The sequence below is a fragment of the Ambystoma mexicanum genome, chromosome 1p (assembly GCF_040938575.1).
Source record: "Ambystoma mexicanum isolate Mex_15411 chromosome 1p, UKY_AmexF1_1, whole genome shotgun sequence".
Classification (NCBI taxonomy): Eukaryota; Metazoa; Chordata; class Amphibia; order Caudata; family Ambystomatidae; genus Ambystoma; species Ambystoma mexicanum.
This window is the reverse complement of record NC_090921.1, coordinates 683,164,687-683,191,285: the sequence shown is the minus strand read 5'-3', so window position 1 is coordinate 683,191,285 and position 26,599 is coordinate 683,164,687. Positions and strand designations below refer to the sequence as shown.

The window sequence follows — 26,599 nt, the reverse complement described above, 5'->3', positions numbered from 1 at the left end:
TGGCATGTTGCCTCAGTTAGATGATTAGATGTGATGGTCCATGTCAAAATATATTTACTTCTGAGACATCTGGTCTTTGTGACTCTGGCTGGCTCCTGAAGCAGGACTGGTCAGCCCATCTCAAGGAAATATCAGAGTGTCATTGTTCATTGAACTGAAAGTTCATGATCAGGGCTTTTATTGAATTCTTGTGATGATAATAGATTGGTTTGGATATGTTATCCGAATCATGCCACTGCGGTCACAAGACTGATTGTGAACGGCCTATAATGAGATTGTGTTTGCTCGGCCTATTTAATCTAATACACTGAACTCCTCTCGGACAGGCACACATGGACAGATTGATTCTGCTTTGCCTCAGTATATCTTCTACAATGTAAGACTTTAATCTCTAGAGTGTCCATGCTGTAATTGTGTGGCATCCTTCCAGTTGATGAAATCCAGGTCACCTTTGTTGGGTTTTCTGGCACGGAGGGCCTGTGATACAAATGTCCGCACAGATGTTTTCCTCAATACATCTGATCTAATCCCTGCTCTTGGGTTCCCTCACATATAGGGTCTTTGATGTTAAGGTGTTTGCGCAGTCTAAGAGATCCAGTGCATTAACGATGCCTCCAGTGGGCGGTCTATGGTGATACAAGATTTGCATGAGGAATCTAATTAATTTCAAGGGACCACTTTTGGGATGCTTTTCCTTGACAAGCTATGATGCAATTCCTGTTGGTGTGGTCCCTATGATAAGTGTCATGGCAATGGCCTCTCATGGGGAACCCATGATGACCCTACGTTTGATCCGGCCATCTGTTCCGCTTCACACCACTGCTAGTGAACTAGATAGTGGGCGGTTATGTCAGGATTTTCTATTTGCTTTCTCTGTCTGATACAGTTGAAGCCATTGCTGTCTTTTTAAGTCTCATGCCCACGGTCTACGATGTTTTGTTTGTCATTACAACTGATCCCATTTAAGGCACCACTGTTGGATCGCCACCCTGGGAGTTCTATGTTATTGCATTTCTTCCTTCTGTCTCATGCAGTTACATTGGCTACCTTTTGGGTTTCTTCACATGTTCAGTCAATGGCAGCACTGCCTTTGCTCCATCTGTCTGACCCAGTTTACTGCACTACTTTTGGGTTGTATTACATGGACGGTGCCCCGTGATGATGCATTTGCTCAATCCATATACTCCAGTTCTAAGGTGCTGCTTTTAGGATTCTTTCATGTGTCTGGTCTATGATGATAATCCATTGGCACGGTCTAGCTGAACTGTTTCGCAGCACCACTTTTTAGGTTGTTTCATGTGGGGCCTCTATGATGATATCACATTTGATTCCGCCATCAGATGTAGTTCATGGCCCAGCTTTCTGCGATTTAAATAGGAGGATCTATGACGGTATATGCTTGGTCATGCAGTTTCGATTCATGGCACTGTTGGTGGCCTCACGTGGATGGTATGTAAGGCTCTCATGTTTATTTGGTGTAGCTGAATGCATTTTTGGTACTGCAGCTGGGTGCTGCACATTCAAGGTTTATGAGGTTGTGTTTGATCGGTCCACCTGATAAATCAGGGGCCCCATGTTGGGGGGAGAAAGGGGGATCTATGGTCATAATGTGTTTGCTCAGTCCATCTAATTAAATTCAAGGCACAGCTGTTGCAAGCTTTCAGATGGAGGGTCTATGATATCATTATATATCCTCTGTCTGATCTAAATCGAGGCAGTGCGTTTGGGAGAAGTTCAAGTGGAAGAGCTCTGAATGCATTAGGTTTGCTTACACTCTCTGAGTCAATTTAAGGCATCAAACAGGGGTACCTCGAACGGAATTGCAAGGATCGAAGAGACACATTATCACTAGAGACCTGTGTGAGGCAACCCAACAGCAGTGCCTCTAGCTTGATCCGATGTATTGAGCAAAGGCAATATCATTAAACACTGTTTACCTGAGATACTCAACAGTGTGCCGCAAACTGCATCAGTTACACTGAGACAATCCAACATTGTACACGTACACCATCCACAAGAGATACCCAACATACGTGCCACACTCTGGATCAGATTAACTGGGCCAATTCCTGCACACAAAACTTTGATGAATGATTTGCTGCATTTGAGGCCTTCAAGAGCAATTGAAAGGGGATGCGCTTTGCCTCAGAAGGCCTGCAGCAGATCGTTCTCCTTTGCTCTCGTCTCAGCAGCATTTGAGATATAGCCCTCCGCAGGCTTGTGTTTCCGCGTCTTCCTTGTTTCCTGCGTTTCTCTCACATCCGAGCTCTTGGCCTCCGTGAGCTTGTGTCTCTCCCTCTCTGGCTGCTTTTTGCCGTTCAAGCTTCTGGGATTGCAGTCCTGACTCTGCCCTTCACTGCCTGCAAATGGGATCTTTTTAGGTCCTCCCGTGTTCCTGATCAATAAGGAATTCTTTGGATTGGTCCCTCTCTAGTCTCGTTCCCTCTGTGTCCCAGGATTGGCTGTGCTCCGATGTCCCCTCAAATATTTCAGGCATTGCCTTTTCCCTTGTCGAGGTACCCGGGTGTCCATCTCGTACACCCCTCCTTTCTAATTGACTTCCTAAAATTTCTCTCATGGAATTAGCTGAAGGTTTCAAAATCCGACCCACCATTGACCTCAGGCAAAAAAGATTCTGATGTCACGTGACTGAGTGGAGTCGGGTTTTTCCGTTGTGTTCTCCTGGAGTTGTGCATCAGCAGTGAAGTGTAGCTGGCGGACCTATATCGAACCTTAGTGGAGGTAACCTGTGAGAGAATGCTCCCGCTGGTAGATCAGCGAACGGGTACACTCCAGCTGTCCCTGTGAGATTGGGTCAATCGTGGGGTGATGTTTTGAACTTGGCTGTGTGAACCTATGTTGGTAAGTTTAAACTGGCACATTGTGGCCACCGGACTTTTGTCTTTGTGGTAATAATGATGATAATTACTAACAACGTCTATTTTTGTGATTCAGTGTATTTTATTGCAACCTATATATTCTTGTAACTCTGTAAGCCTTGCATTTTCCTACTGCTGCGCCCTGTTACTCAAGGGTCTGGTGCGCATAAAAAGTGAATAAACAAACAAACAACTGCTATGAATCTGGATTCCCAGCAATACCAGCGCCAAATGGAACCCCCATTATTATTTTCCTGGGTATTTTACAAATGGTTCGTCCTTTGCTGCTCAAGAGGCATATGAGGTTAGCCAATAGGTAGGGACTTTAAGGGGTACTCTGAACCCTTCCTGTGGGTCGCTCCTCCTGAAGCCTGTTGGCATCCCCACTCCCACAGACACCCTCTAACCACCACTTAACATCCCAGAAAGAGTGCAGCAATGAATGCATGGCACGCTTGCATGCCATGTTTATCCGTTTTATCACTGGCAGGAACGAATGAGGCGCGATTCATTTGGCTAGTTTTCAGTTCTGAGACGAGCAATAACGGTTTGATTAAAATTGCAGACGTTTTGTCACGAGTGATGTGAGTCTGTCAGACAGAATGCATGACCAAAAGGCAGACGCTCTCGTTCTCGTGGATAGGGAAGCGTCGAGGACAGGTTAAGTGTTTTCCTTAGGGCTGAGTGCAATGCTGTTTGAGCAGCATGGACAGAAACCTTGGGTTTTGTCATTTTGAATATTGTGGTAAAAGCAGTGCTGGAAGTTGAAAAAGGAATGTACTCTGGGAACCCTCTCCTTCGTGGGGGTGGTACTGGAGGTAGGAGGGGGCAGTGCTGAGAGGTATGGCGCAGGGCAGTTCATGCAACACAATATCTCTTCATGTAACCCAAGCCTGGCGATTTGCATGAAAGTAAAGAGCATTTTGGGAACATAAGAATGTGGTCAATTTTAAACTTGAAACATATCTGTGTTAATGATTCAGCAATCAAAACTTTTGACCGAGTAATTCAAGTTGGACGCTGCTCTTTTCATTATTAGTCACAACACTCACCCTAACAAAAAAGGCTGTACGTTGCAAGACAGTTTTACCAATTTAGACCTCTTTCAAACTGGACAGCCTTTGAACATGATGTGAGGTTTTGGCTGTTTCTGCATTCAATCTCCTGTGCGAGTCTTCTAAAGTGGGCTTCTACTATCTGAGAGCTCAGCTCAGGAACAGGTCTGGGAGTTTCCTGGGCCTCGGGACAGAGAGCTCCATCACGAAGAACTCTATAGGTGCTCGGCTCCCTTGTTCCCGACCATTTCCTACCCTCGGTATTAGACTGTCATTATGTAGACAAATTCGCATAGTGTAGACGAGTGCTCCAAACACGCTGCATTGGCGTGCAGCTCAAGTAACAAACCCTTTCAAATGTTCTCGCAGAAGAAATGTATTGTGCAAATGCTGGCGAATGGGAATCTGAGGTATACAACTAAATGAATGTTAGTCTTTGTACACAAATGTCTAATTGAATTAAAACTAAATTACAGGAATGTAATCGATTTTAAAAATGAGTGCTCTGCCGCGTTCTGCTTAAATTTAAGAGCGCAGTCGGCTTCATCAGTCAAGACCCAACAGGACTAGAAGATGGGCGCTGCCATGATGCGACTTCCAGTCACAGCACTGGCAGGACTCGCAGTCACAACACTGTTCTAACTAGAGTGGGAGCGGGGTCCAGTCTTCTCTGCGTCTTCCCTCCCTCGGACAGCCACTTCCAGCAATCGCACAGAGCCACGGATGGATGGGACCACTTTTATTCCTCTCTACATACTGCACTCCATGGGCTCTACTAGCCCCTCCTCTTTCTCCCTCCAGAACCCGTGTCCATGTCCTTCCTCCCCCCTTAAGGTCGACCCTGGTTATAAGGAGGATTGACCTTGTTTACTCTTCAACACCTCCCCCTGCTTATCAATGTGGGGTCTGTATCACTCGGAGCTTCTTCTTTGGCGCCATTTGATCTCGTCTCCAAATGTTCCCCCTGGTTCATGGGGGTATCCTCTATGGTCTCCGCCTGGTGGGTCTTCCTTCCTTTTGTGTTCCCACCAGTGAAAGTCTCCCTTTGCTCTCCCTCTGCCACTCTGAGGGTCCTGTTTATCCTTGGGTGATAAGGGGATCCCTTCTGAAGCACACCAGCTCAACGTGATGGCTTCTCCCGCACCTGCCGCACTGATGCCCCATCGCCAGGCATGATACACTATGGGAAAATCGCATCCCACACCTGTAGCACATACTTTCCTCACCCCCTGGGTGCGGGGTGGGATGTTGCTGTATTGTCTCAAAACCCAGTTGTTCATGTGGTCCCATTCCCTGACGTGTGTATTCGCCCACTATCTGTCCTCTCTTCATAGTTTTCATCTCTGATGCTTGTACGTCCACCCTTCCATGCACTTACACCCTCTCTAAAATGTTTGCGAGCGAGAGAGACTCCTTCAGGAGATGTTTACGAAATATGGGCAAGTTGCATCCTTCTATTTACAGAGAATTCTTGCATCCTCGTCCATGTAGTTTGCGAAGTCGCAGTGCAGTCATCTTTTGGAATCTTATTACAAATTCTCCTACCTGAGGTAACTTGATCAAAAAATGCTGAAAGGTACCTTTTCAAAATCCTTGTTCGGTTTAGTGAGTAGTTTCCCATTGAGTGCATTGATGGCCATCCCGTAGGTCGCTCTCTTGTGGTGGGATCGTTTTAAGCATCCCTTTGATCTCTCGCTGTGCAATGTTAATGAATACTCCCAGGACCGTTGTGGGATCATCCTCTCCCAGTGCTTTCATGTAGTCCGTGAATTCCTCTAGCCACTCTTCCCATCTAGGCCCTTGGTCTTGTTGTGGCTGAAGTTGGAATGGCTGCAGTCGTCTCAGAAATGCTGCTCTCGTCATACTTGCTGCCCTGCCCGTTCTTGGGGTTCCCTGTTCTTCCACCATTTTGTGATGTTGGCTGCACCTGGTCTATGCAGCTCCTCCCTGTTGGTTCTCTTTTGGTTCCTGTATGCCTCCCCTCCCCCCCCCAAGCTCTTCAGTCAGTGTCCCCTTGTGGTGCAAAACTCTTTGCTGTTTGTCCTCTGGGCGGATGCCCCCCTTTCCTTTGTGCTCATCACTCCCTTCCTTTTGTGTTCCCACCAGTGAAAGTCTCCCTTTCCTCTCCCTCTGCCACTCTGAGGGACCTGTTTATCCTTTGGTGATAAGGGGATCCCTTCTGAAGCACTCACTGGCGAATTGCTGCTTTTGCCATGTGCGGTGGAGTACCTTCACACCACGGGTAGTCTGCCCTTGCACTTCATTGTCTGTGGTTTGCCCCTCAAAGTTGGGCGGAGTTCCCTCTTTCTACGTGCAGATTGCCCTTCCCCTGTCTTGTGGGTGGACTGCCCTTCCATGAAGCTCAGCAGGACGTACTGCTCCTCTTGCTCTGATACTGGGAACAGCCCAGCTGCTGGCAGATGGCCCTGTCCTCTACTTTCGCAGCGCACTGCAGGTTTCCTTGGAGTGGGTGAATTTCTCCTCCTCTGGTGATTTTCCTCATGGGCGTATTGTTAATTGGTGCTGGGTGGAGTGCCCTTCTTTCTGCAGCTGCAGCATGCTACCCGTTGCTGCTATCCCCTTGTTCGTGCGGCTCACCTCCTCCGTTCCCATGGCTGGGATCAGTCCACTGTGTTGGGCGGACTGTCCCCTCTTGTCCCGGGCGGATTGCCCTTTCCTGCTGCTGTGGCCAGGATCGGCCATCCTAAACTGGGCAGATTATTCCCCCCTTCCTCTATCGGTGAATTGCCCTTTATACCGTGGACGGATTGCCCTGTTCAGATTCCTGGAGCCAGGAACGGCGGGCAGACTGCCTTGCTGTTATCCATTGCCGGGACGAACTTTTACCATCGTCGCCAGTTGTTATAACTAAAGCGGGAGCGGGGTCCAGTCTTCCCCACACCCTCCTTCCCTCGTACAACCACTTCCAACTATTGCACATAGCCACGGGTGGATGTGACCACTTGTATTCCTCTTTACATACTGCTCTCCCGGGTTCTCCTAGCCCCGCCTCTTCCTTCCTCCAGGTCCCATGTCCATGTACTTCCTCTCCCCCTTAAGGTCTTCTTCTTCTTCTTAATTATCGAAAGCGTGGGCGGACCCACGCAGGCGCTTCCCCATCCTATAGGATGATGTGCACCGTACCCACTAATTATTATTTGGCTCCATTTAAGCTCACAACTCCTCCCACCTCCCCGTCTGCCTCACAAAATCCAACATCACACTATTCCTCCTCCTGCCTCTCTCCCCATCACCTCCCAGTATAATCCTCTCACTCAGCTCAGCCACACCCAACGCAGTCAACCGAACCCTCATCAATTCTCTCTCCGTAACATGTCTTTCACACCTAATCAAAAAAATGTCCCATCGTTTCAGGCACCCCACACACCGCACAGTCCCTTGATTCACGCTTCCCTATTCGAAATAGACAGTCATTCAGCCCCACATGACCTATCCTCAACCAATTCAGCATCACCTCCTCCCCCCTCCTCCATTCTGAACTCCCTGCATCCACCTTCACCGACACTTTCCCACGAACACCGAACATCCACCTGCCCTTCACCCCATTCACCCACCTCTCCTGCCACTCATCCAGGACCCGTCTCATCATCACAGCCTTCACCTCATCCACACTCAAAGGCAACCTCACATCAATCGCTCCCCTCCTCATACCCTCACCCGCCGCCAGATCCACCAACTCATTTCCCAAAATGCCACTGTGACTGGGAACCCACGCCAACTCCAGAGCCATACCCTCGCGCACACACCGATCAATCTTCATCCTAATGTCCAAAATCACATCCTTCCTATCACCATCCCCTGCCACAATCGCCTGTAACCCACTCAATGAATCTGAGAACACCACCACTTTCTCATACCCCAACTCATACACCCTGTCAATCACCAATGCAATCGCTACCAACTCAGCCGTACAAATAGACAAATCATTCGTCAGTCGTCCTATTTTATATTCCCCAATGCTTTCTAGATAATACGCCATTCCCACTCTCCCAGACATACCCCCTTAAGGTCGTCCCTGGTTTTAAGGAGGACTGACCTTGTTCACTCCGCAACAAACACCAACAGAGTCCTGCCTGAATTCAGACGTGATTTCACAAAGTCGCAGATAAACACAGGCCCCGATAGGACTCGGACCTTGGGCAAGTACATGGCTGTCGAAACCACATTACACATTCACCGAAAAGTAATAAAAATAGCCCGTAAATCCGACGTGCCACCAAAGAACCCCCCGAAGATTAGGGTGGATGCGAGGCACTCAAGACACTCCGAGCTGTCTTTTTCGCTCAGTCAAATCCTGCTGCTTTCATGCTCAATATACCAGTGCCTTGTCAGAGCCCTGTAAACACTTGTCTTGATGAGCTGTAAATAAGCAGCGTGGAGCTGTCAGGGCCGTGCCGCGGTGTGAGACTCTCGCTCTCTCTCCCTCTCCCCGGAGCTGTCCACACATTAGCTCTTTTGAAGTGACGGCTGCCTTCCCCTGGGGCGACAACTGCGTCCTCTGACACTGACACCAGCAAAGGGGGAGCGAAGTCCTAGTGTCAGACAGTGCGCAAAGGCAAAGAGGGGCGCTCGCTCGCTTTGCGCATGCACCCCAGTCTTGAACACCCCGCCTTCCATACCACGTGTAAAGAGCGCGTTCTTCGGTGTGGCAGAAGATGGCCGGATTGCAAACCCAATAAAAGTGTCATGGGACCTGTCTGGCCTGTCCGAGGCTCGGGGTGGCAAAGCACACTGATGGCATTTCTTGATACCTACGCACGGCACGGCGCTCTATACTGCTGTCTTATATCGTGTCAAGTGACTGTGATTATGTCTTGGTCACGTCAGCTTGACCGGTCTTTGAATCGAACGTGGATTTCATTACAGACTTCCCCTTACCCAATCAGAATGCTCGGAATGCAGTCTGTCATTTCTGGTATAGTCCATATTCCAAACATGTTCACTTGGGCAGCACAGAAACAGTTGCCGTTAGCTGTGTTAAGACAGAAACCAGCATGCACAGTTCAATTTCCCCAAGTAACAAGCAGCGACGAAAACCAAAATATGCAGTTTGTTACAAGTACCATGTAGAGATGACTTGTGTGTCCTTATTTTTTCCATGTCCTAATAGCCCTATAGACCTCAGACAGGGTCATTATCACTTGGGGTCGCCATCCCTTATAATACTCTTACACACTTATGTTCTACCCAAAAATGAACTTGCGGCCAGGTCATTATCCAGGTTTATGCACTAGCAGCCCAGAGGCATGGAGGTACTGTTACATGAATGTGTCTTAGTTACATGGACGATGCATTTCTCCAGGTTACAGTGAGTTTGTCACGGCTTTACTGCCGGAGTAAATTGCAGTAATGTGTTTTTAGGAAGCAGATAAAGTTACAATTAGCACAAATGAAAGCTACGCGTGAGTGGTGGGGGGCCGGGGACGATGAAACAAACAGCAGAGTTTTAATAGGTTTGCGGAAAGCTAAGTGTGAATCTATTCCTCTGATGACCTTTAATGACCCTTCTCTATGTATAAGGCTTAATATATTCAATGATATTAATTATAATAGTTTTTTTAACAAGCTTAATACCGAAGAGCTTTCTAAATACGACCTGGGATTCTTCGAACTGGTGAACACTCTTAATACCGAACAGGTTTCTAAATAAGGAACCAGGATTCGAACCAGTGTTGCTCTGTGTCATCTTGCTTCCAAGGCAAGCACATTGCCACTGAGCTATACCACCCGTGCCTATAGCACTGGAATTATGGCCAACTATTGTGAACAATGGGCCAGCATGGAGCCTTGACCACCTTATATAGCTTGATGTTTCTCCCAATATTCTTCCTCTTTGGTCAGTATCTCACTTAGTCAACATTCCACCAGGACAAAGGCCACTGCAAGGTTTGGATTACCATTTCAACTCTCTTCTTCAGCTTCTAACCTGTTTTTGTGACTTAGCAATATTGTAGTGGCATTATAGCCATGGGGGAGCGGGCAGTAACGGGTGTTCTCGTCCGTTACCCTAATTATGAGCCCTCCACTTCACCCTTCACATGTTACAGCCCTCTCCCCAAGGCTTGAATGCCTCCGTATACAGTGCTTTATAAGAACATTTGACCTGCAGCCAAACCTAATTACTTCCCGAAAACTTGAATAATTGTGAATTAATCATTGGTTATTGGAGGGGGGAGGAGTCACAGTGGGAGCTTGCAGTTCTGTAGAGGGTGTGGCATAACACAAACGCAGTGTGTGTGTGTGTGGGACTGAAATAAGAGGTACTACAGATTACGAGTGAGGTGCACTGTCAAGCTGTTTTGGGGGTACTACGCTAGAGCACTGGGAGAAGCGCTACCGGGCAGGAGGCCACCAGTCGAGACCATTAAAGACGTCGTGCATAGTCTGGTCCCTCAGAATCCGCACACGTCCTGCTCCAAACAGAGCCATCATGCCGTGAGAATGACATTATAGCCAACAACATATCTAAGGTGACGGCCAAATTTGTTTTCAGCATATCGAGGACAGGGACAAAGACGCATTGGTATGGTCGGTTTACAAAACCCTTCCAGTATTGGAGTAGTTACAGGCAACTAGGGATTTCGTTTGTTTTTTGTTTCGTATATGGTGTTAAATAGCCAATCTATAGACATGTCCCAGACATCCCAATTCTTCCAAGAATCTGGAGTGGACACCAAAAGAAGGCTTAAATGCATTTAGAAAAAGCCATGTTGGTGCCAGGTCTATTTGCGAAAAAAGAACTTGATTCTGAACTGGTGAGCGATTGGTGGGGTTTTGGGGAATGAGCGGAGTTGGCTTGCCCTGGGCAGATCTTCCTTCCCGCTTAGAAGAAAGTGAATGCAATACGAGGTTAGGGCAGGTCTCGGAACCTGGAAAGGTATTTTCAATGGAGGCCTCAGAAGATGTGGATAATGTGGTTTTCTGACAAATAGAAAGACCCTGCCATGTGGATTCAGAGATACCTTTGTGCCATTGTGTGTGAATGACAAAAGATGGACGTCTGGATGTGTCGCTCGCTCAGGGTCAACATCTGCAGCCATGTGACCAGCACCTGCAAGCGGTCTGTGTGCTGTGGGCACTTTCAGAATAACTTCTCTTGTGTCTAGACCCAGTTGTCGATACACTTCTTTATCACACCCTATCTTGACGACTGGCTGAGGGCTACATTTTTCTCAGGGCAAGAACCCCCCAAATGTTATGTTGGTTGTTTAGGGCACACTCACTAGGTTCGACCGCTCAAGCATATTCCTGGGGACTCTTTACGCCTCTCCAATAAATACATTCAGCTACCACTGTACAGGGGTCTCCGTATTGACCATGAACAATACATTCAATACAAGTCCTGCCCTGTCTATGCCTCTGGTGGAGCTTGAAAAGGGCAGAAGGGAGTGTGCTGTTACCTGAGATGGCTACAGCGGTATGTGGGTCGGAGAATGGTGGCCTGGCAACATTCTCCTCACGGAAGGACTGTGAAGTGGCTGGTAGAGAAAACATGTGGGCACGAAATGGTCTGTGGAATCTAAGGGTTATCATTTTCTCAGAATGTACGTCTCTCTCTTGGGATCATGACACTTTTGTCTCCTCGCGTCAAACTCATTTTGCGGATGGAGTGTTGTGTAGACATTTTGCTGCATCAATCACTTCTAAGGACTTTGGGCAACAGTGGAACCATCTCCTGCAGCCCAGCTCTGAGAGTTGCCAGTGCCTTTTCTGGGTTATGGTCCTCCCTGCCCATAAGCAGCGGTGATCAGATGATGTTCTCAACCCTCTGCACCATCTCGGGGAGTGTTGTTCAAGGCTGAGGTGAAAGGCTTCTGCCTTCAAGAAGCTGGACCTTTGTGATGGTACATCTCTTCTGCCAAACATCTTGTAGTTAGCTGGTGTAGTGGCTACTCACTCGGGGAAGCTGACTGGTTTACAAGCGCTCTTCCCTATAGCACTGGTTCTTTGGACCTCTCTGTGTCCTCCTTCACGCCTCAGCATACCCAGTGCCTGGAGAGATGTGGCCATAATCAGGCAACTGCGGAGTAAGGTAAGTACTAGAAAAACCCTTGCTCTCACCTTGTTCTGTCACCCTTTAACCATCCCGCCTGTGTTTTTATAGGGAAAATGATTTTGATTCCTTCCCATTCTCCACCTATTGATCTGCTCCCCACTACTCCACTGGGGCGTTACGGACTTCCAGCATTCCTCTAGTAGTGATGTTATCCTTCTGGCACCCTGTGTTTTTTAACATACCAATCTTTAATGGATGGGACGCTTCAAATGACTGTACTGATATCCTTATCTATTTAAGAAATTGGTGAACCGCGCCTTTGTAAGAGCTTTGATAGCAGCTTGACCAGATTAATGAATCTGACTGCCTACGGTGTCCTCCATCCTCCTGGCCACCTTTCTCCCCCTCTGTGTACCCCGATAGAGATCCCTCAAACCATGGGCTCGGGATGCCCTGGAATGACTGAAGACACTCCTGACGTCAGTCCTCATGCCGCCACCTGAACTGAACCTCACATGAACTTCTAACTCGGGTGCCCCATGTGCCTGCTCACGAGGCTCTGTGCTAACCAATGCCACAAGTCAAACCAGGATTCCCAGAACCCCCCCATCTAGATTTGTGCTTTGATTCAATGCTCCCAAACTACCATCAGATGTGTGGATGACCATGCCATCAGGAAGAGGATGGCTTCTTTTGAATTTGCACTCCTCCTCAAAGTGAAGCATAGTATGCCAGTCCCAAGCTTCGGAACAGCTGTCCAAGTCCTCTGTATATTCCACCTGGGCAGAGCCCTACTCACAGGAGTGCCAGAGGCCACCTCAGCCTCTCTGAAAGCCGCCCAGCACACTTCCAAATGCCTCATCACAGGATCAAGATAATTCTACCACATCGCCCCTACACTCCAGGAGCTCCATTGGCTACGCTTTCAAGCATGCATCATATTCAAGACAGCCTGCATCACCTACAAAGCAGTCCCAACCGGAACATCACTCTACCTGGCTAAGAAACTCACCAGCTATGGAAGCCAACACGGTGTCCAGTCAAAGTTTCGAAACAATAGTGTTGAATGTCAATAGTTCCGACACAAAAGTGCTGACATTTTTTTTCCAATGTATTTTTTTTATATACTAAAGGGTTTCTTTTAATTTCGTATTGTAAAATGTGTTTCTAAAAAAAAAAAATATAGGGGTTTGGGTGGAGACCCCCCCCATTTAAAATAAATAAATAAATAAAAATTGAGACTTTTTTTTCCGGCACTTTTGTGTCAGAACTTTTGGCATTCGAAACTTTGACTGTCCAAACTATCACTAGGAACCAGCCAACACACCACCAGTCGCCACAACATCGCCAAACTGGGAACAAAGAACTGCAAGAGGGGAAATCTAGATATCAAGCATTTCTTCAGGGAACATCACCCATCTCTGATTGCTCCACTCAGTCCTGCTTCTCCTCCCGAGGAGCCCCCCCCCCACTACCATTATGACTACCTTTGCCACACCTGCACCTTAGCAGGAAGCCAGAGGGCACATTTCACATTTCCAGTCTACACTGCTCCCTTGCTTCCCAGCTAGGTATACACTTTATAAATCCCCTGTGTGTGTGTGTATATTATATATATATATATATATATATATATATATATATATATATATATATATATATATATATATATAATATACACACACACACACATACAGAACGTATTTGTTTCACACCATCTATACCTAAGGAAGAAAGGGAGGTTCCATGCCTTTCCCCCACCTTACCCGAACATGGCAGACATTTTATCAGCATTTTCATCTGCTGCATTTGTTTGTTGCATCCTTTAACTTGCGGTGGCTTTGCTTCAGGTGTGCGGGCCTTCACGCCTCTTGCTCCCATCAATTCTTCTGGCTTAGAAAAGGGAAGGGGTGTCCCACTCTTACCCCTTGCCCTGCATCACCGGCCCTTGTCCTGCACATCCTTTCATCAGCCAACCCCTCCTGTAGCCTCCGCCTGACTTGCCTGACCCCCTCGCCCACCAAAGCTCTGTCCCACTGTAGGGCCATGCCGATACTCGCCTTCATCGTGCAATGCTCCTGCCCTCCCCCATTTGCAGCCACTCCTCAGTGCTTTAATGCCACAGCTTACCCGGTAGAAAAACTAGAGCATTGCCGATGCCTAAGCACACTGTTACAGTATCCATGCCGCCATCAAGGTACAAGTGTATTGCCACACTGTTCCAAAGACACCAGTGTAACGACATGCCATCGAAAGAGAATCGTTTTTATTCATTTTTCCCTTAAAACCACTAGAATGGGCCTGGTGAGTCCTTTTTTGGTAGATTTTCAGCGTTTTTAATGAGAGGTCCATAAACCCCTACTTGGAATATGGAGTGTCGGTTTCTTTTTCAAGTAAGTATATTTGTTTTGTATGAAGAAGCTAATTTTCCTGGTCAGAATAACCCTTTCTGGGAGAGTGGGGTACATCTGTATGCCTGGACCTCACCCTGACTTCCTTCCGTTAATCTAGGGACCCATGTGAGTTTGAGCCTCGGTCTCAACTTGCATTCTCGTTTACTCGATAAAGTAGACACTGGCGTTTGGAACTCTCACCCAAGCACCACTTTTCTTGATGGTCGAGGCTATTGTGAGGTCTTGACATCTGACCCAGAGGCCCCTTCCATAATTGTGAGGGACGTTGGTACATTGGACACATTGCCCTGCCTCTTTTCCCTTTATCTGCTTTGGGAAGAGTTGATGGCATACCCCGGCCTTCACACTGAACAACCCCCTTTCCTTGACAGTGAAGGGCATCCTTGAATCTGGGCCCCCCAACTACCTTTCCTTGATAATGGGAAACATTCAGTCTGAGTCAGACCCTCAAACCACACAGCCACCTTTTCTTTTTTATATTAAGGGGCATGAGTGAGTTTGGGGTTTTCTCCTCCTCAAACCTAGCCTTTGTACCTCATAGTGAGAGAGTTATGTAGGAGGACTATACCCCTCAATGCCACTTCTCTCCTGCCAGCCTGACTTCCTTCAGAGCAAGCGCATAGTGAGTGCACCTGAGGACCAGACTCCCCATGTCTGTCTCAATCAAGGAAAGTGGGATGGGCAGAGAGGCCTAGATTCTGGTGATTGGCTCTGTTTTTCTTGACATTGAGGGGCAGTGCCAGGTATCCCCCTCGCTCTGGCTTGGGAAGTCGGTCTCTGGGCTCAGTAGTGCATTGGATGCTATCAGACCGGTCTGCTCTCCCGGTAGCAGAAACCAAAAGCGACGACGGAAGATGAGGAAACGTGCAGACCTCCCAGTCACAACGGGGACTGAACTTGAATGATATTCATTACCAGCCAATCTCGCGACCGCCCCCGCGGGCTTCATGAGAGACCGAGCCTCATCTGACTTTTCCGCGCGGCTCTTCAATAGAAGGTCATTTGCCTGAGATGAGTTTGCAATGGCAGTTGATATTTCCTAGCACGACAAACCCTTCTCCCCCTTCATTATCATCTTTCCCCTCTCCTCTATTAGATGTTGTGCATCTCTGTGCGGCGCGAAGAATAGGGTTCAGGTAAAGCGAGGAACTGCTTTGAAAATCTGAACGGAATATAGGGAGAGATAGCTGTTGTTTCCCAAACTAGTTTGCCTTTATCATGAACAGTCACGCATGGAGTTCCATGTATTGGACCAACGTGCAGGGTGCACATGCACAGGCCCCTGACCCACAACAAAGAAGCCCTCCTTAGCTCAATAAACAGCCTATGTGGATGATTTGTTAAGAGTATTAATGTTCATGGATGGTGGGGAAAGGTGCTCAGTCTTTATTCCAGAACAGACATGTCAGTAGATCAGTGACTCGGCTGCAATAACCATGCACCAAGGCACCGGAGCAATGTCCCCCGAGGACTAAACTGGGGCCACAGCAGCAAGGTCTGCATTTGTCACAGGGTTCAACCCTAAACCCTGGCCCCTTAAGACCAGAGGTCACCAGGCAACTGGAGGGTCCTCCACATCTGTCCTGGTGATATTGGGCACACACTGTATTAGCCCCTTTTGACCTACCGCTGCAGGTCAGGGCTATTTATTTGCCTGTTAGCTGGTTGCTGGTGCCATCAGGAAGTGCTTGACTCTTTAAGTTCTTTAGTTTCCTGTTGATTAGTGCTTTGTTTGGGGATTTAGTTTATGGGAAATGTTTCTTCAAGTTCATGAGTTGTATCCCAGTAGTTTCTTCCAACTAATATCATGTGTGGTCCTCACAGAGGATATTTACCAGTTGTACGCTCGCCAATCTTATTTAAGTACCCATCCAATGTACCAGCGCTGTGTTCAATCTATTTCTTATTCTTTTTCTGCAGCATGTTGAATGCCCAATTGGCCACTACTAGCAGTGCTGAAAATTGGGATTAAATGACATTCTTCATATTTTGTTTTAAGGGAAACCTGGCTTTCACCTGAGCCAACAGTTCATTTTGACAAACGTTTGCCTGAGAGCTACTCTTCGCTATCTAACACAACTGAAAAACCCTGCCATTGACTTCTATGTAGTCATCAATTGATCAGCATCCATATTCTCAGGAAGGCTGTCCCTTGCCGGATAGCCCTTACTACTTGGCTGATCTCCGCTATACATGACAGGGCAGAGAAAAGAGGGGACAGCTTGTGCTTCTTCACAAATCTAATACAATTTTGTCAACTGTTCATGCTTCTTTTTTCAATTGTATACTATTCTAGTTTCTGTATCAACTAATGTTAGTTTTGCTATACGTTCGATGTATCGTCCACCTAAAAACTGCACTCTGTGTGTTTACCTACATTTTCTAACTTTTGGCTCACTCAGTCTGAAATGAATGTTCTGCTGGGAGTTTGTAATATTCCAAATACATCTGCTTTTTTAGTAGTTTTAGGTAATGTTAATCTATTGTCCACTTTTTGTGTATTGACTCACCTATTCATGTTAAGGGTAACCGTTCGGTTGATCAGATCCACCACCCACGAAGTCTTACCAAGTCTCCACTTGCTGTTGACTGGTTGGATCATTTTGTAATTTGCTTTAGGTTCATGGTGACTACCACTGCAAGAGTTGATCAATCAGAATCTCTGAAGTTTGCAAAACCTTCTTATTTGCAGGCCTCTATGCTGGAAGAAACCCGTTTCAGCCGCGACTTGAACTGCCTATGAAATTGTTTTGAATCTTGTTTTGAATCATTAGCAGGATGCTGTCTCTATTGGTAAATATGGTGTTTCTGATCACTTTGAACAATGTTGAAACAGCTCGTACAGGCCCATGGTATTTTCAAAAGTTACAGATGGAAGAATGCAAGCAACCTAAATCAGCAAAGCTGTGGCACAGACCAGGCAAATGGCAGTGGCGCGCTGTATGAATCCAAAAAACATAACATAGTCATCCAATGGCATTGTCTCTTTCGAATTAAAGATTTGCTGGCAACCAATGTAAGACATTAGCTGTGGAAGTGAAGTCCTCTTATTATGCTGCCACAATTGCTTCTGCCACTGTCCAATTGAAAACTCCTTTTGAAGATGTGAATCAGTGTGCCTGTCCCATCTCCTTCTGTGATTGGATCAATGGTAGAGAAATGCGCCTGCATGAATTCCTTCTTTATTCAAAAGATTGCTTTGATTCAGAAGAAAAAAAAACATACGAAACAGCCGATAGCAGATCCCTATTCCTCTTCTAGAGAGATTCAGAATTTGGAATATTTCACTCCAGTTTTAATGTCGGGGGTAGTTCTTTGAAACCCTTGCTACATGTGGATGAGATCATTTGCCTTCTGATGCTCTAGGCCCTGCACTTCACATTCTAAATGCATCTTTTGCTGAGGGTATTTCTCTTGAGAAATTGAAGTTGGGTTAATGTTAATGCTTCTGAAGAAAGACTTAACTTTCTGCCTGAACTTGCCTTTCCCCGGGGAAATCCTGGGGAAGTGGTTTCCCGTCAGTTGTCAGCACAAACGTAACAGCAGCTACTTCGCTCATATTCGTTTGTGAAAGACATGCTGCAGGTGGCAGCTGTTTACTTGTGCTCCTTGACCACAAACATGGGCCCATATAGTTGGATTTCAAGGTCTTCAGTAATAATGTCAGAGTTGACTTACAAAAAACACAAATTGCATAATAAAGACACATGACAGCATGTAACTCCTTATAGCAACATGTTAAGCCAAAAGAATATCATTGTGGCTTTAAATTTCACACCCTGAATGGTAAACTATAAGTCCCAGAATGCAAGATAATGCCAGCCTGAAAAAATCTAGTTAATCCCACAGTAATTTCAGTGATTTAAGACATTTAATAAAGTAGTTGTGTAATAAACAAAGATAGATATGCAGATCCTTTGTCGCAAACATCCAGCACGTTGATATTCATGATGTTGAATACATTTGCATATCAAGATAGTAGACATCCTGGGTATAAACCAATCTCTCTTTAAATGGGTGCTTTGTGTTGATCACTTAAACTAGCACAGATTTGCAGGGTAACTGTTCTTTTTTGTGGGCTCTTTGAGTTGGAAATGTTCCATCATGCATATGAAAGGTTCTGCTGCCGATAAAAGAAATGTGTTTGCAACTTGAGCACTTTAAACGACCTGCAGAGCCACGAACGATGTGTGTGTCTGCCCAGCTGTGATGTGGAAACTGTCAGTGCTTGAATGTACGGCTTGAGGCGTTTCTTGAGCCTTTGAACTAAAGGCACACTCTGTAAAAATTAAAAGAACTAGTGGTACAGCGTACCAATGATTTAACTTCACTTCCATCTCTGGGTAAATGTAGACTACAGTGAATAACCTCAAGGTACATACAGTGGTACAGGTGGATGGCTTGCAGTGAATAACCTCAGGGTACATACAGGTGGATGGCTGGCAGTGAATAAACTCAAGGTACATACAGGTGGATGGCTTGCAGTGAATAGCCTCAGGGTACATACAGGTGGATGGCTTGCAGTGAATAACCTCAGGGTACATACAGGTGGATGGCTGGCAGTCAATAACCTCAAGGTACATACAGGTGGATGGCTTGCAGTGAATAGCCTCAGGGTACATACAGGTGGATGGCTGGCAGGGAATAAACTCAAGGTACATACAGGTGGATGGCTTGCAGTGAATAGCCTCAGGGTACATACAGGTGGATGGCTTGCAGTGAATAACCTCAGGGTACATACAGGTGGATGGCTGGCAGTCAATAACCTCAAGGTACATACAGGTGGATGGCTTGCAGTGAATAACCTCAGGGTACATACAGGTGGATGGCTGGCAGGGAATAAACTCAAGGTACATACAGGTGGATGGCTGGCAGTGTATAACCTCAAGGTACATACAGGTGGATGGCTTGCAGTGAATAACCTCAGGGTACATACAGGTGGATGGCTTGCAGTGAATAACCTCAAGGTACATACAGGTGGATGGATTGCAGTGAATAACCTCAGGGTACATAGAGGTGGATGGCTGGCAGTCAATAACCTCAAGGTACATACAGGTGGATGGCTTGCAGTGAATAACCTCAGGGTACATACAGGTGGATGGCTGGCAGTGAATAAACTCAAGGTACATACAGGTGGATGGCTGGCAGTGAATAACCTCAGGGTACATACAGGTGGATGGCTGGCAGTGTATAACCTCAAGGTACATACAGGAGGGTACATAGAGGTGGATGGCTTGCAGTCAATAACCTCAAGGTACATACTGGTGGATGGCGTGCAGTGAATAACCTCAGGGTACATAGAGGTGGATGGCTGGCAGTCAATAACCTCAAGGTACATACTGGTGGATGGCTTGCAGTGAATAACCTCAGGATATATACAGGTGGACGGCTGGCAGTGAATAAACTCAAGGTACATACAGGTGGATGGCTTGCAGTGAATAACCTCAAGGTACATACAGGTGGACGGCTGGCAGTGAATAACCTCAAGGTACATACAGGTGGATGGCTGGCAGTGAATAACCTCAAGGTACATACAGGTGGACGGCTTGCAGTGAATAACCTCAGGGTACATACAGGTGGATGGCTGGCAGTGTATAACCTCAGGGTACATACAGGTGGACGGCTGGCAGTGAATAACCTCAAGGTACATACAGGTGGATGGCTGGCAGTGAATAACCTCAGGGTACATACAGGTGGACGGCTTGCAGTGAATAACCTCAGGGTACATACAGGTGGATGGCTGGCAGTGTATAACCTCAAGGTACATACAGGTGGATGGCTTGCAGTGAATAACCTCAGGGTACATGCAGGTGGATGGCTTGCAGTGAATAACCTCAGGGTACATACAGGTGGATGGCTGGCAGTGAATAACCTCAGGGTACATACAGGTGGATGGCTGGCAGTGAATAACATCAGGGTACATGCAGGTGGATGGCTGGCAGTGAATAACCTCAGAGTACATGCAGGTGGATGGCTGGCAGTGAATAACTTGCTCACATTGGCTTGGTGTCTAGGGCTGGAGATGCTGAAGAGCACCCCAGGGGGAGGAATATGATTCTTCTTGGTCTGCAAGAGAGGGATGAGGGCCGAAGGTTGCAGTGGCTCATGGAGATGTTCAAAGTGGACTTTCTCAAATCTTCTCAATTGAGACTCCACACAGGTCCCCAGCAGCTATGGGTAGATTCCTCCGCTTTAGAAAAAGGAAGCGGCGCTACAGGCTGCTAACTGGCGAGGATTCATTCCCTTCAGCCACTACCACTTAAAGCGGCTAATCTATCCAAACTGCACACAGGAAGTACAAAAGCAGAGAAAGTCACTGAAGCCTGTCGCGCACCTGCAGGACCTGCACGACAGGTACATGTCGTTTCATGCACAGTTTAAGATCATGGATGGCAGAGCCTGGTCCTTCAGAAAGGATGGAAAAGGGGACAGAGTAAGGAGACCATGGGCAGTGCTTCAATATCTTGTAGGGGGCTCAGCAGAACTCTGAAGTCCATGGTGAATGGAGCAGGGCAGCGGTCCGCGGTGCTTTTCCAAGATGGTGCCTGAGGGTCGCTGTCACTGAGATGGCGACAATGAATGTGGCTTTCCAGGGCATGACTTCACTACATGGGGTGATACTTGCGTATTGAGCTTCATAGTTTCATCTGTAGTTCAAAGGGACTGCTAGTGTGCTGTTCTGTGTACATGCATTCTGCTCGAGCTTGGGGGAGACATTGCTGTTGGTCTGTAGTGGTATTAGCCTTGGTGGACCAGAAGATGGCGACTAGCTTTTGGGGTGGCACCAAGCCTGCGTTGCATATAGTCTTTCGCTTTCTTTAATGGCTTGGCAGGCGGAGAACGGTGGTTTGGAGGGCTGCCCAGAGCGATGTCGGAGATTAAGATTAATTCTACACCTTCCAGCCATCTCCTCTTTTGTTTTTTTGCTAAAGGTTTTTACTTCAGAGTCTCGTTGGACCTTTGGAGTGGTACAGGGCTAGGAAGGAGTTAAATATGGGCTGTAGTTGGCAGCATTGTCTCACACAATCGCTATCCTATTGTTGTATCACAATTTTGTGGAAGATGTATGGGTTGGTTCAGGGGTAAATGTTGGGGGAGACAAATGGTTTGGTTGCTGGTTCCGAATTTCAGCAGCAGGAGTGGCTTTGAGGAACAATGCATGATCTAAATTTCCAACACAAATCATGGCCCATCAAAGTATGCGGAGATGGAACACACAAGGCAGTAACAGGCAATGAGAGGAGTAGGACATTCTCCCACGTGAAGAGAGAAGTTCACTATTGCACACGCTTGCCAGCGCCCGAGCATGCTAAAACACGGGTCAGATGGCAGGCACTAGGGTACACCGTCTCTTACCTCTTACTTCTTACTCATGTTGCAGGAGCATTTTGAGCTTGATGTGGGAATCACTTCCACTATGCTAATGTTTAAGGTTGGGAGGTATGCAGGAGTAGTTGGAGGTCGGGGGGGGGGGTCTATGTTACACAATGTGGCTGCTTTGTGCTCGTATGCGCCTAATATTGAGGACACCAACTATGTTTACACAAAGTGTAACATATTAAGTTGTTCTTGGAACATATAATAGTTTGGAAGGGATATTTTAATTGTCTTCGCTGGGTCTGTAGACCAGTGTGGGGGGGGGGGGTGAGATATCGGTACTTTGGAGCAGCCTCGAAGACACTCTTGAAGTTGGTGAAAGATTTGCAGTTACAGAAAATGTGGAGAATGCTACATGGCTCTGTGGGAGGGTGGGGTCCGCTTGTACTCTGCTCTGCACAAGGGGTGGGGGGGCAGTCACCGTCTGAAACTCAATATACATATGCTGGATGACATACCATTCAGAGACGTTTTGGTGAAATACATTAAAAAAAAGTCATTGATATAAATAAGGGCACAATGGTAGGCACGGGTACAGATTTAGAAACTTCCAAGGTTTTTGTACGTGACATCCACACATCAGTTGAGGGTGCATGTGGCAGAACTAGAAAGATGAAAGGCAAGTGATAAAAGGAGGAGCATACAGAAGCAGATTCTCGAGGCCCATGGGAGCCTTGGGAAGAGTGCTTAACAGTCCTACAAATCCAAAGGTAGTAGGCAGGTGGGGAAGTTTGGGAACCGCCAGGCATGGTGAGTCTAAAAGGAAAGAGGGTCGCAAACCATAAAATAAGATATGAGAGGCTGCATCATAAAGATGCTGGCCCAAATTAATGAGTTTTTACGGATCTATTACAGTGATGAGTGATCGATATTGAAAGGGCCAGATTAAAATGAGTCAGGAGCAAGTTACAGAATGGCCGCAGGAAGTGGCGTGCTGATGCGATCTACCGATGATGGCCTTGAGCAAGAGCAGCAGATTTCGGAGACGGAAATCAGATGGGCACTCTATACACTGGGTTGAGGCAAGGCTCCTGGCTGCATTGGCCTGCTGGTGGAGTTCTTTGGTGCATATAATAGTCACTGACACAGCACTATTCCCTATGCCTTTGCAATTTGCCCGCCTGAAAAATTGCTCTAACATGGTCATCTCTGCCGATCACCGATTTTGCAACAAATGTTCGCATGTATTGTACAGCGTCTGCCTTTTTCATGTCTGCTCAGAACACGGTCTTCCGAAGGGTGTTGCTCCACCATAGCGCTTTGAGGCCATACCAATAGAAATAGGCGCTATACAAATATCAAATAACATATAGAGCAATCCTGGTTCCTAGGTTGTGGGCAGTTTATAATAAGGCACTGGGGTTGGGCACTCTCCCTTGATCCCTGAGAGAGGCATTTACAGTTCTCTTATTGAAGCAGGCTAAAGAGAAAGGTGAAGGCAGTCCATATCATCGTATACCCTTATAAAAAAGATTGACCAACAGCCTGGGAGCAGTAATCACAAAAGTAGTGCATGAGGATTGTGCTGGCTTAATGCCCCAAAAGTATGGAACTTTTAATTTGAGATGACTATTCTTGCTGTTAGCCAAGTTGAAGGATGGAGGAGAAGCAAGTTCCATGTCATGTTCTTGTGTTATGCTAATATGTTTTATACTGTGCCAAATGCCCACCACAGTAGTATTGGAGCACCTAGACTTATTCATGGAGTAACATTAGTGTGCCCTTTCCACGGATAGCCACACCTCAGTCTGCTGGAGAAAAAAAATGATGGCGGGAAAGATAACAGCATGGGAACTCAGGAAGTAGATGCAGCAAACAAAGGGAAGGAGAGATTCAGTGGGCGAAGAATGCTTTTTGATAGCATGGGTGCATGGCAATGCTTGCAGCTCCCTGGAAAATTAGCAAAATTGTCCTTTTTGGGGTTTTGCTTCACCGTTAGGTTAACAGTAAAGATTTGATAGTGCATCCAGCCACCACCACACTGGTCTCAAAGCAACGTATGCTTGTCCTTTTGTGGATATGCCCGTCTTACCAGCGAATGGCCAACACTGTCTACACCTGTTGCTTGGTATGCATAATGATTAGGCCTGGTAGTATGGAATATTCCTGTCTGCACGAATGCTTTGATTCGTCATTGTTATGGATTGTGTAGATTACTACGATTGTCTGTATCGCATTATGATCCATGTACAGTCTGGCGTGCTCAAGTTACCCCTGCCCCATCTGCCAGTCTGGTGTCGGTCCATGACACTAATTAAGACCAAGCCTCTGTGCAGCCATCTTGTCACGTTTCAACCATGTTTATCCCCTTCCTCACCTTCATTTGGGATCCCAGAGGCACCTCCCTGAGAACCAGAGGATTCGGAATCTCCCCCACAGCTGGTTCCTGCCCAAACAGCTGCACAATCCCTGGGGGCCCTGGTCTTTGATCCCGGGGACGTGGCACACCTCGAAAAGATTCTATAGCAAACCAGCAAGTAATTTGACTGTATCGATCATAATCCCTCCAAGGGCGACACCCCATCTTGAAATGTACTCCCAGCAGTGGGTGCAGGGCAGAAAAGGGGATAACTAGTGCCCCTTAAGGCAGCTAAGCGGTGCTGATAAGATGAAGCTTTATTGTATCTTTGTCACATTTTCTCTCCTCTCTCCTTCCCTAGCAAACGCCTCCGCCTCCCCGCTCCACTGGCACCCTGAGACCCGGTACACCCTGTGGCCCCTGAGGACCCCAGCACACTCTGGTACTAAGTACACCCTGAAGCCTTGTGCACCCAAAGACCCAGTCTGTTCTGTGATCCGGTATTCCCAGAGAAGCCGTTCACCCTGAAATCTCCTGTTTGTAGCCTACGAGCACCCTGAGGTCACCTGAATAAACCTGAAACTGTAACTGACCCATATACAAGGACTCGGTGCTACCTTCTCGCTCACGCCTTGCTAAAGGGTGGGAGACTCTGGAACACAATGCAAGAGAGTACTATCTGTGGCTAGGCTACTGTGGCATGGTCTATGTCGCCCATCATGTCCACCCTCTCATGGCGTATTTCAAAGTCCACACTTCTGTGCATAACATTTAAGGACATCCACACTGGCTCATCAGCAGTCCGCTTTTAAAGCCTTCCACAGTCCTGGCTTCTCGTTGTGAGCCTGGGCATGTTGAAACCATGCAGAAGAAAACACAGAGCGCAAAGCCCTTCAACTTTACTCCCCTAGGGCCCGAAGGGCCTGGTTCCTTAGACAGAAATGCTGGAAAGTACTATGGACACTGCCAAGAATATAAGTCAGTGAACCCTCGGAGAAAAGGGAACATTTTAGGCTATGGTAGAGTGGATGCAGAGACTTGCGGGACACTACCGTGAATGGGACCTTCCAGGAATTGGGTTTCAAGGGCAGGAGAGTGTGTAGGATAGGACTAGAAAATCTAAAATCGGAATTAACGACCTGGAATTTCTGCTGAATGAAAGGGATTGGGGTAGGACAGATACACACGCGCACTCGTATATTGCAGGTTGATGGTGGGGGGGGGAGGTCCAGCTGCTGGAAATAGTTCCATGAGCCAATAGATTTCAACCACTTGTGGTGGGGATATGCAGAAATCTCATCTCATTTCTGAGGTGTGGCAGTGTCAAAGCTGGTAGGTTTTCTAGAATGGAATTTAGACGCCCCAACTAGGTTGTTTCAGCTGAGGCTGTTACCTGTTAAAAAGACACATGTGCAGCAAACAAAATCCTGGGGCTGGTGCTGGCAAAGCGTAATATTGGCATGTACAGGATAAAAAGATGCAGCCCCCACTCCCATTGCACATCTGGCTTTAAGATGAAAAGAAATGGACAGCAGCTGAACGTGGCATGCAAGCTGTGCTAAGTCACCATGGTGTGGAATCGACAATGTACATTACTTGGCATAGATTGGTCGATGAGACCGATTAGCCGTCTGATTTTATGATTCTAGATTAATGAATAGATTAGCAGGCTGAGCCGTGTCAGTGTACTGACTTGTGAGTTCACACTGACAAAGAATGGAATATAAATGGGCATGAACTGTAAATGGGCTGTGAGATCTTTTAATTGTTTTGTATTTCTTTGTGCACTCAGGGAGCTTCTTTGAACCTGTTTGCTGTGGTGGATCAACAGACCACATGGCACGTTGGGTAGAGGTTCAACCGGAATTACCTTCTTGGGTTTGGTAAATGCAAAGAGTGTTCGGGTGGGATAAACAATATGGTGGTGGAGTTGCCCTTGTCATGGGGATACTGTTCTCCGCCAGGAATTCTAAGGCAGGGTTCGAAATTAAGAATCAATGAGCAGGAGCTAAAACCAGCTTCTGGGTGTCGGGCATTAGCCAGTAGGCAGGAGCTACCACTGGGTAACTAGGAGTGAGTACCCAGCAGCCAGGGCACGCCAATCTCACCTGCACATGAGAGGCACACTAACTTTTTGTCCATTTTATTTATTTGTTCATTTGTATAGCGCACCTAACCCAAGGGTATCTGGGCGCATTGCTTGAGGATTACAGTATTATTGCTTTTGCTTTTGTATGATTCATTATGTTTAAATGTGTACTAGATGTGCCCTAAGGTGTGCAGTCATAATGTCGAAAATAAAAAGTTGAATGACAAAAATGTTGAAAAAAAAAAAAAAGTAAAAAAAAATAAAGTTGAATCTATTATTTTTTTATTTATATGTATTTTTTGGGTTTGGTAAGTATAAAAAATGGGTAAAATAAAAAAAAAGGGGATTGGAGGGGAACCCCCCCTATTTCGACAAAAAAATGTATTGAAAAGAAAATTCAACTTTTTTTTCCGACATTTTTTTTTTGACATTATGACGTTCGACATTTTTGTTTTCGACCAAATGACTA

At 46.7% G+C, this 26,599-nt stretch overlaps 1 protein-coding gene across 7 annotated transcripts in view; it reads left to right on the top strand.

The window, feature by feature from the left end:
* The window catches only part of SEMA6C (semaphorin 6C), a 471,162-nt gene that overhangs the window by 143,507 nt on the left and 301,056 nt on the right, over nucleotides 1–26,599 (top strand). Inside the window, exon 1 of one of the 7 annotated variants that reach the window (XM_069649817.1) lies at nucleotides 17,081–17,158. The exons of the other annotated variants lie outside the window; for them this stretch is intronic. The gene's annotated coding sequence lies outside the window, so the exon portion shown is untranslated. Of the gene's footprint in view, nucleotides 1–17,080; nucleotides 17,159–26,599 lie in introns of those variants that run through there. 7 annotated transcript variants of the gene reach the window in all.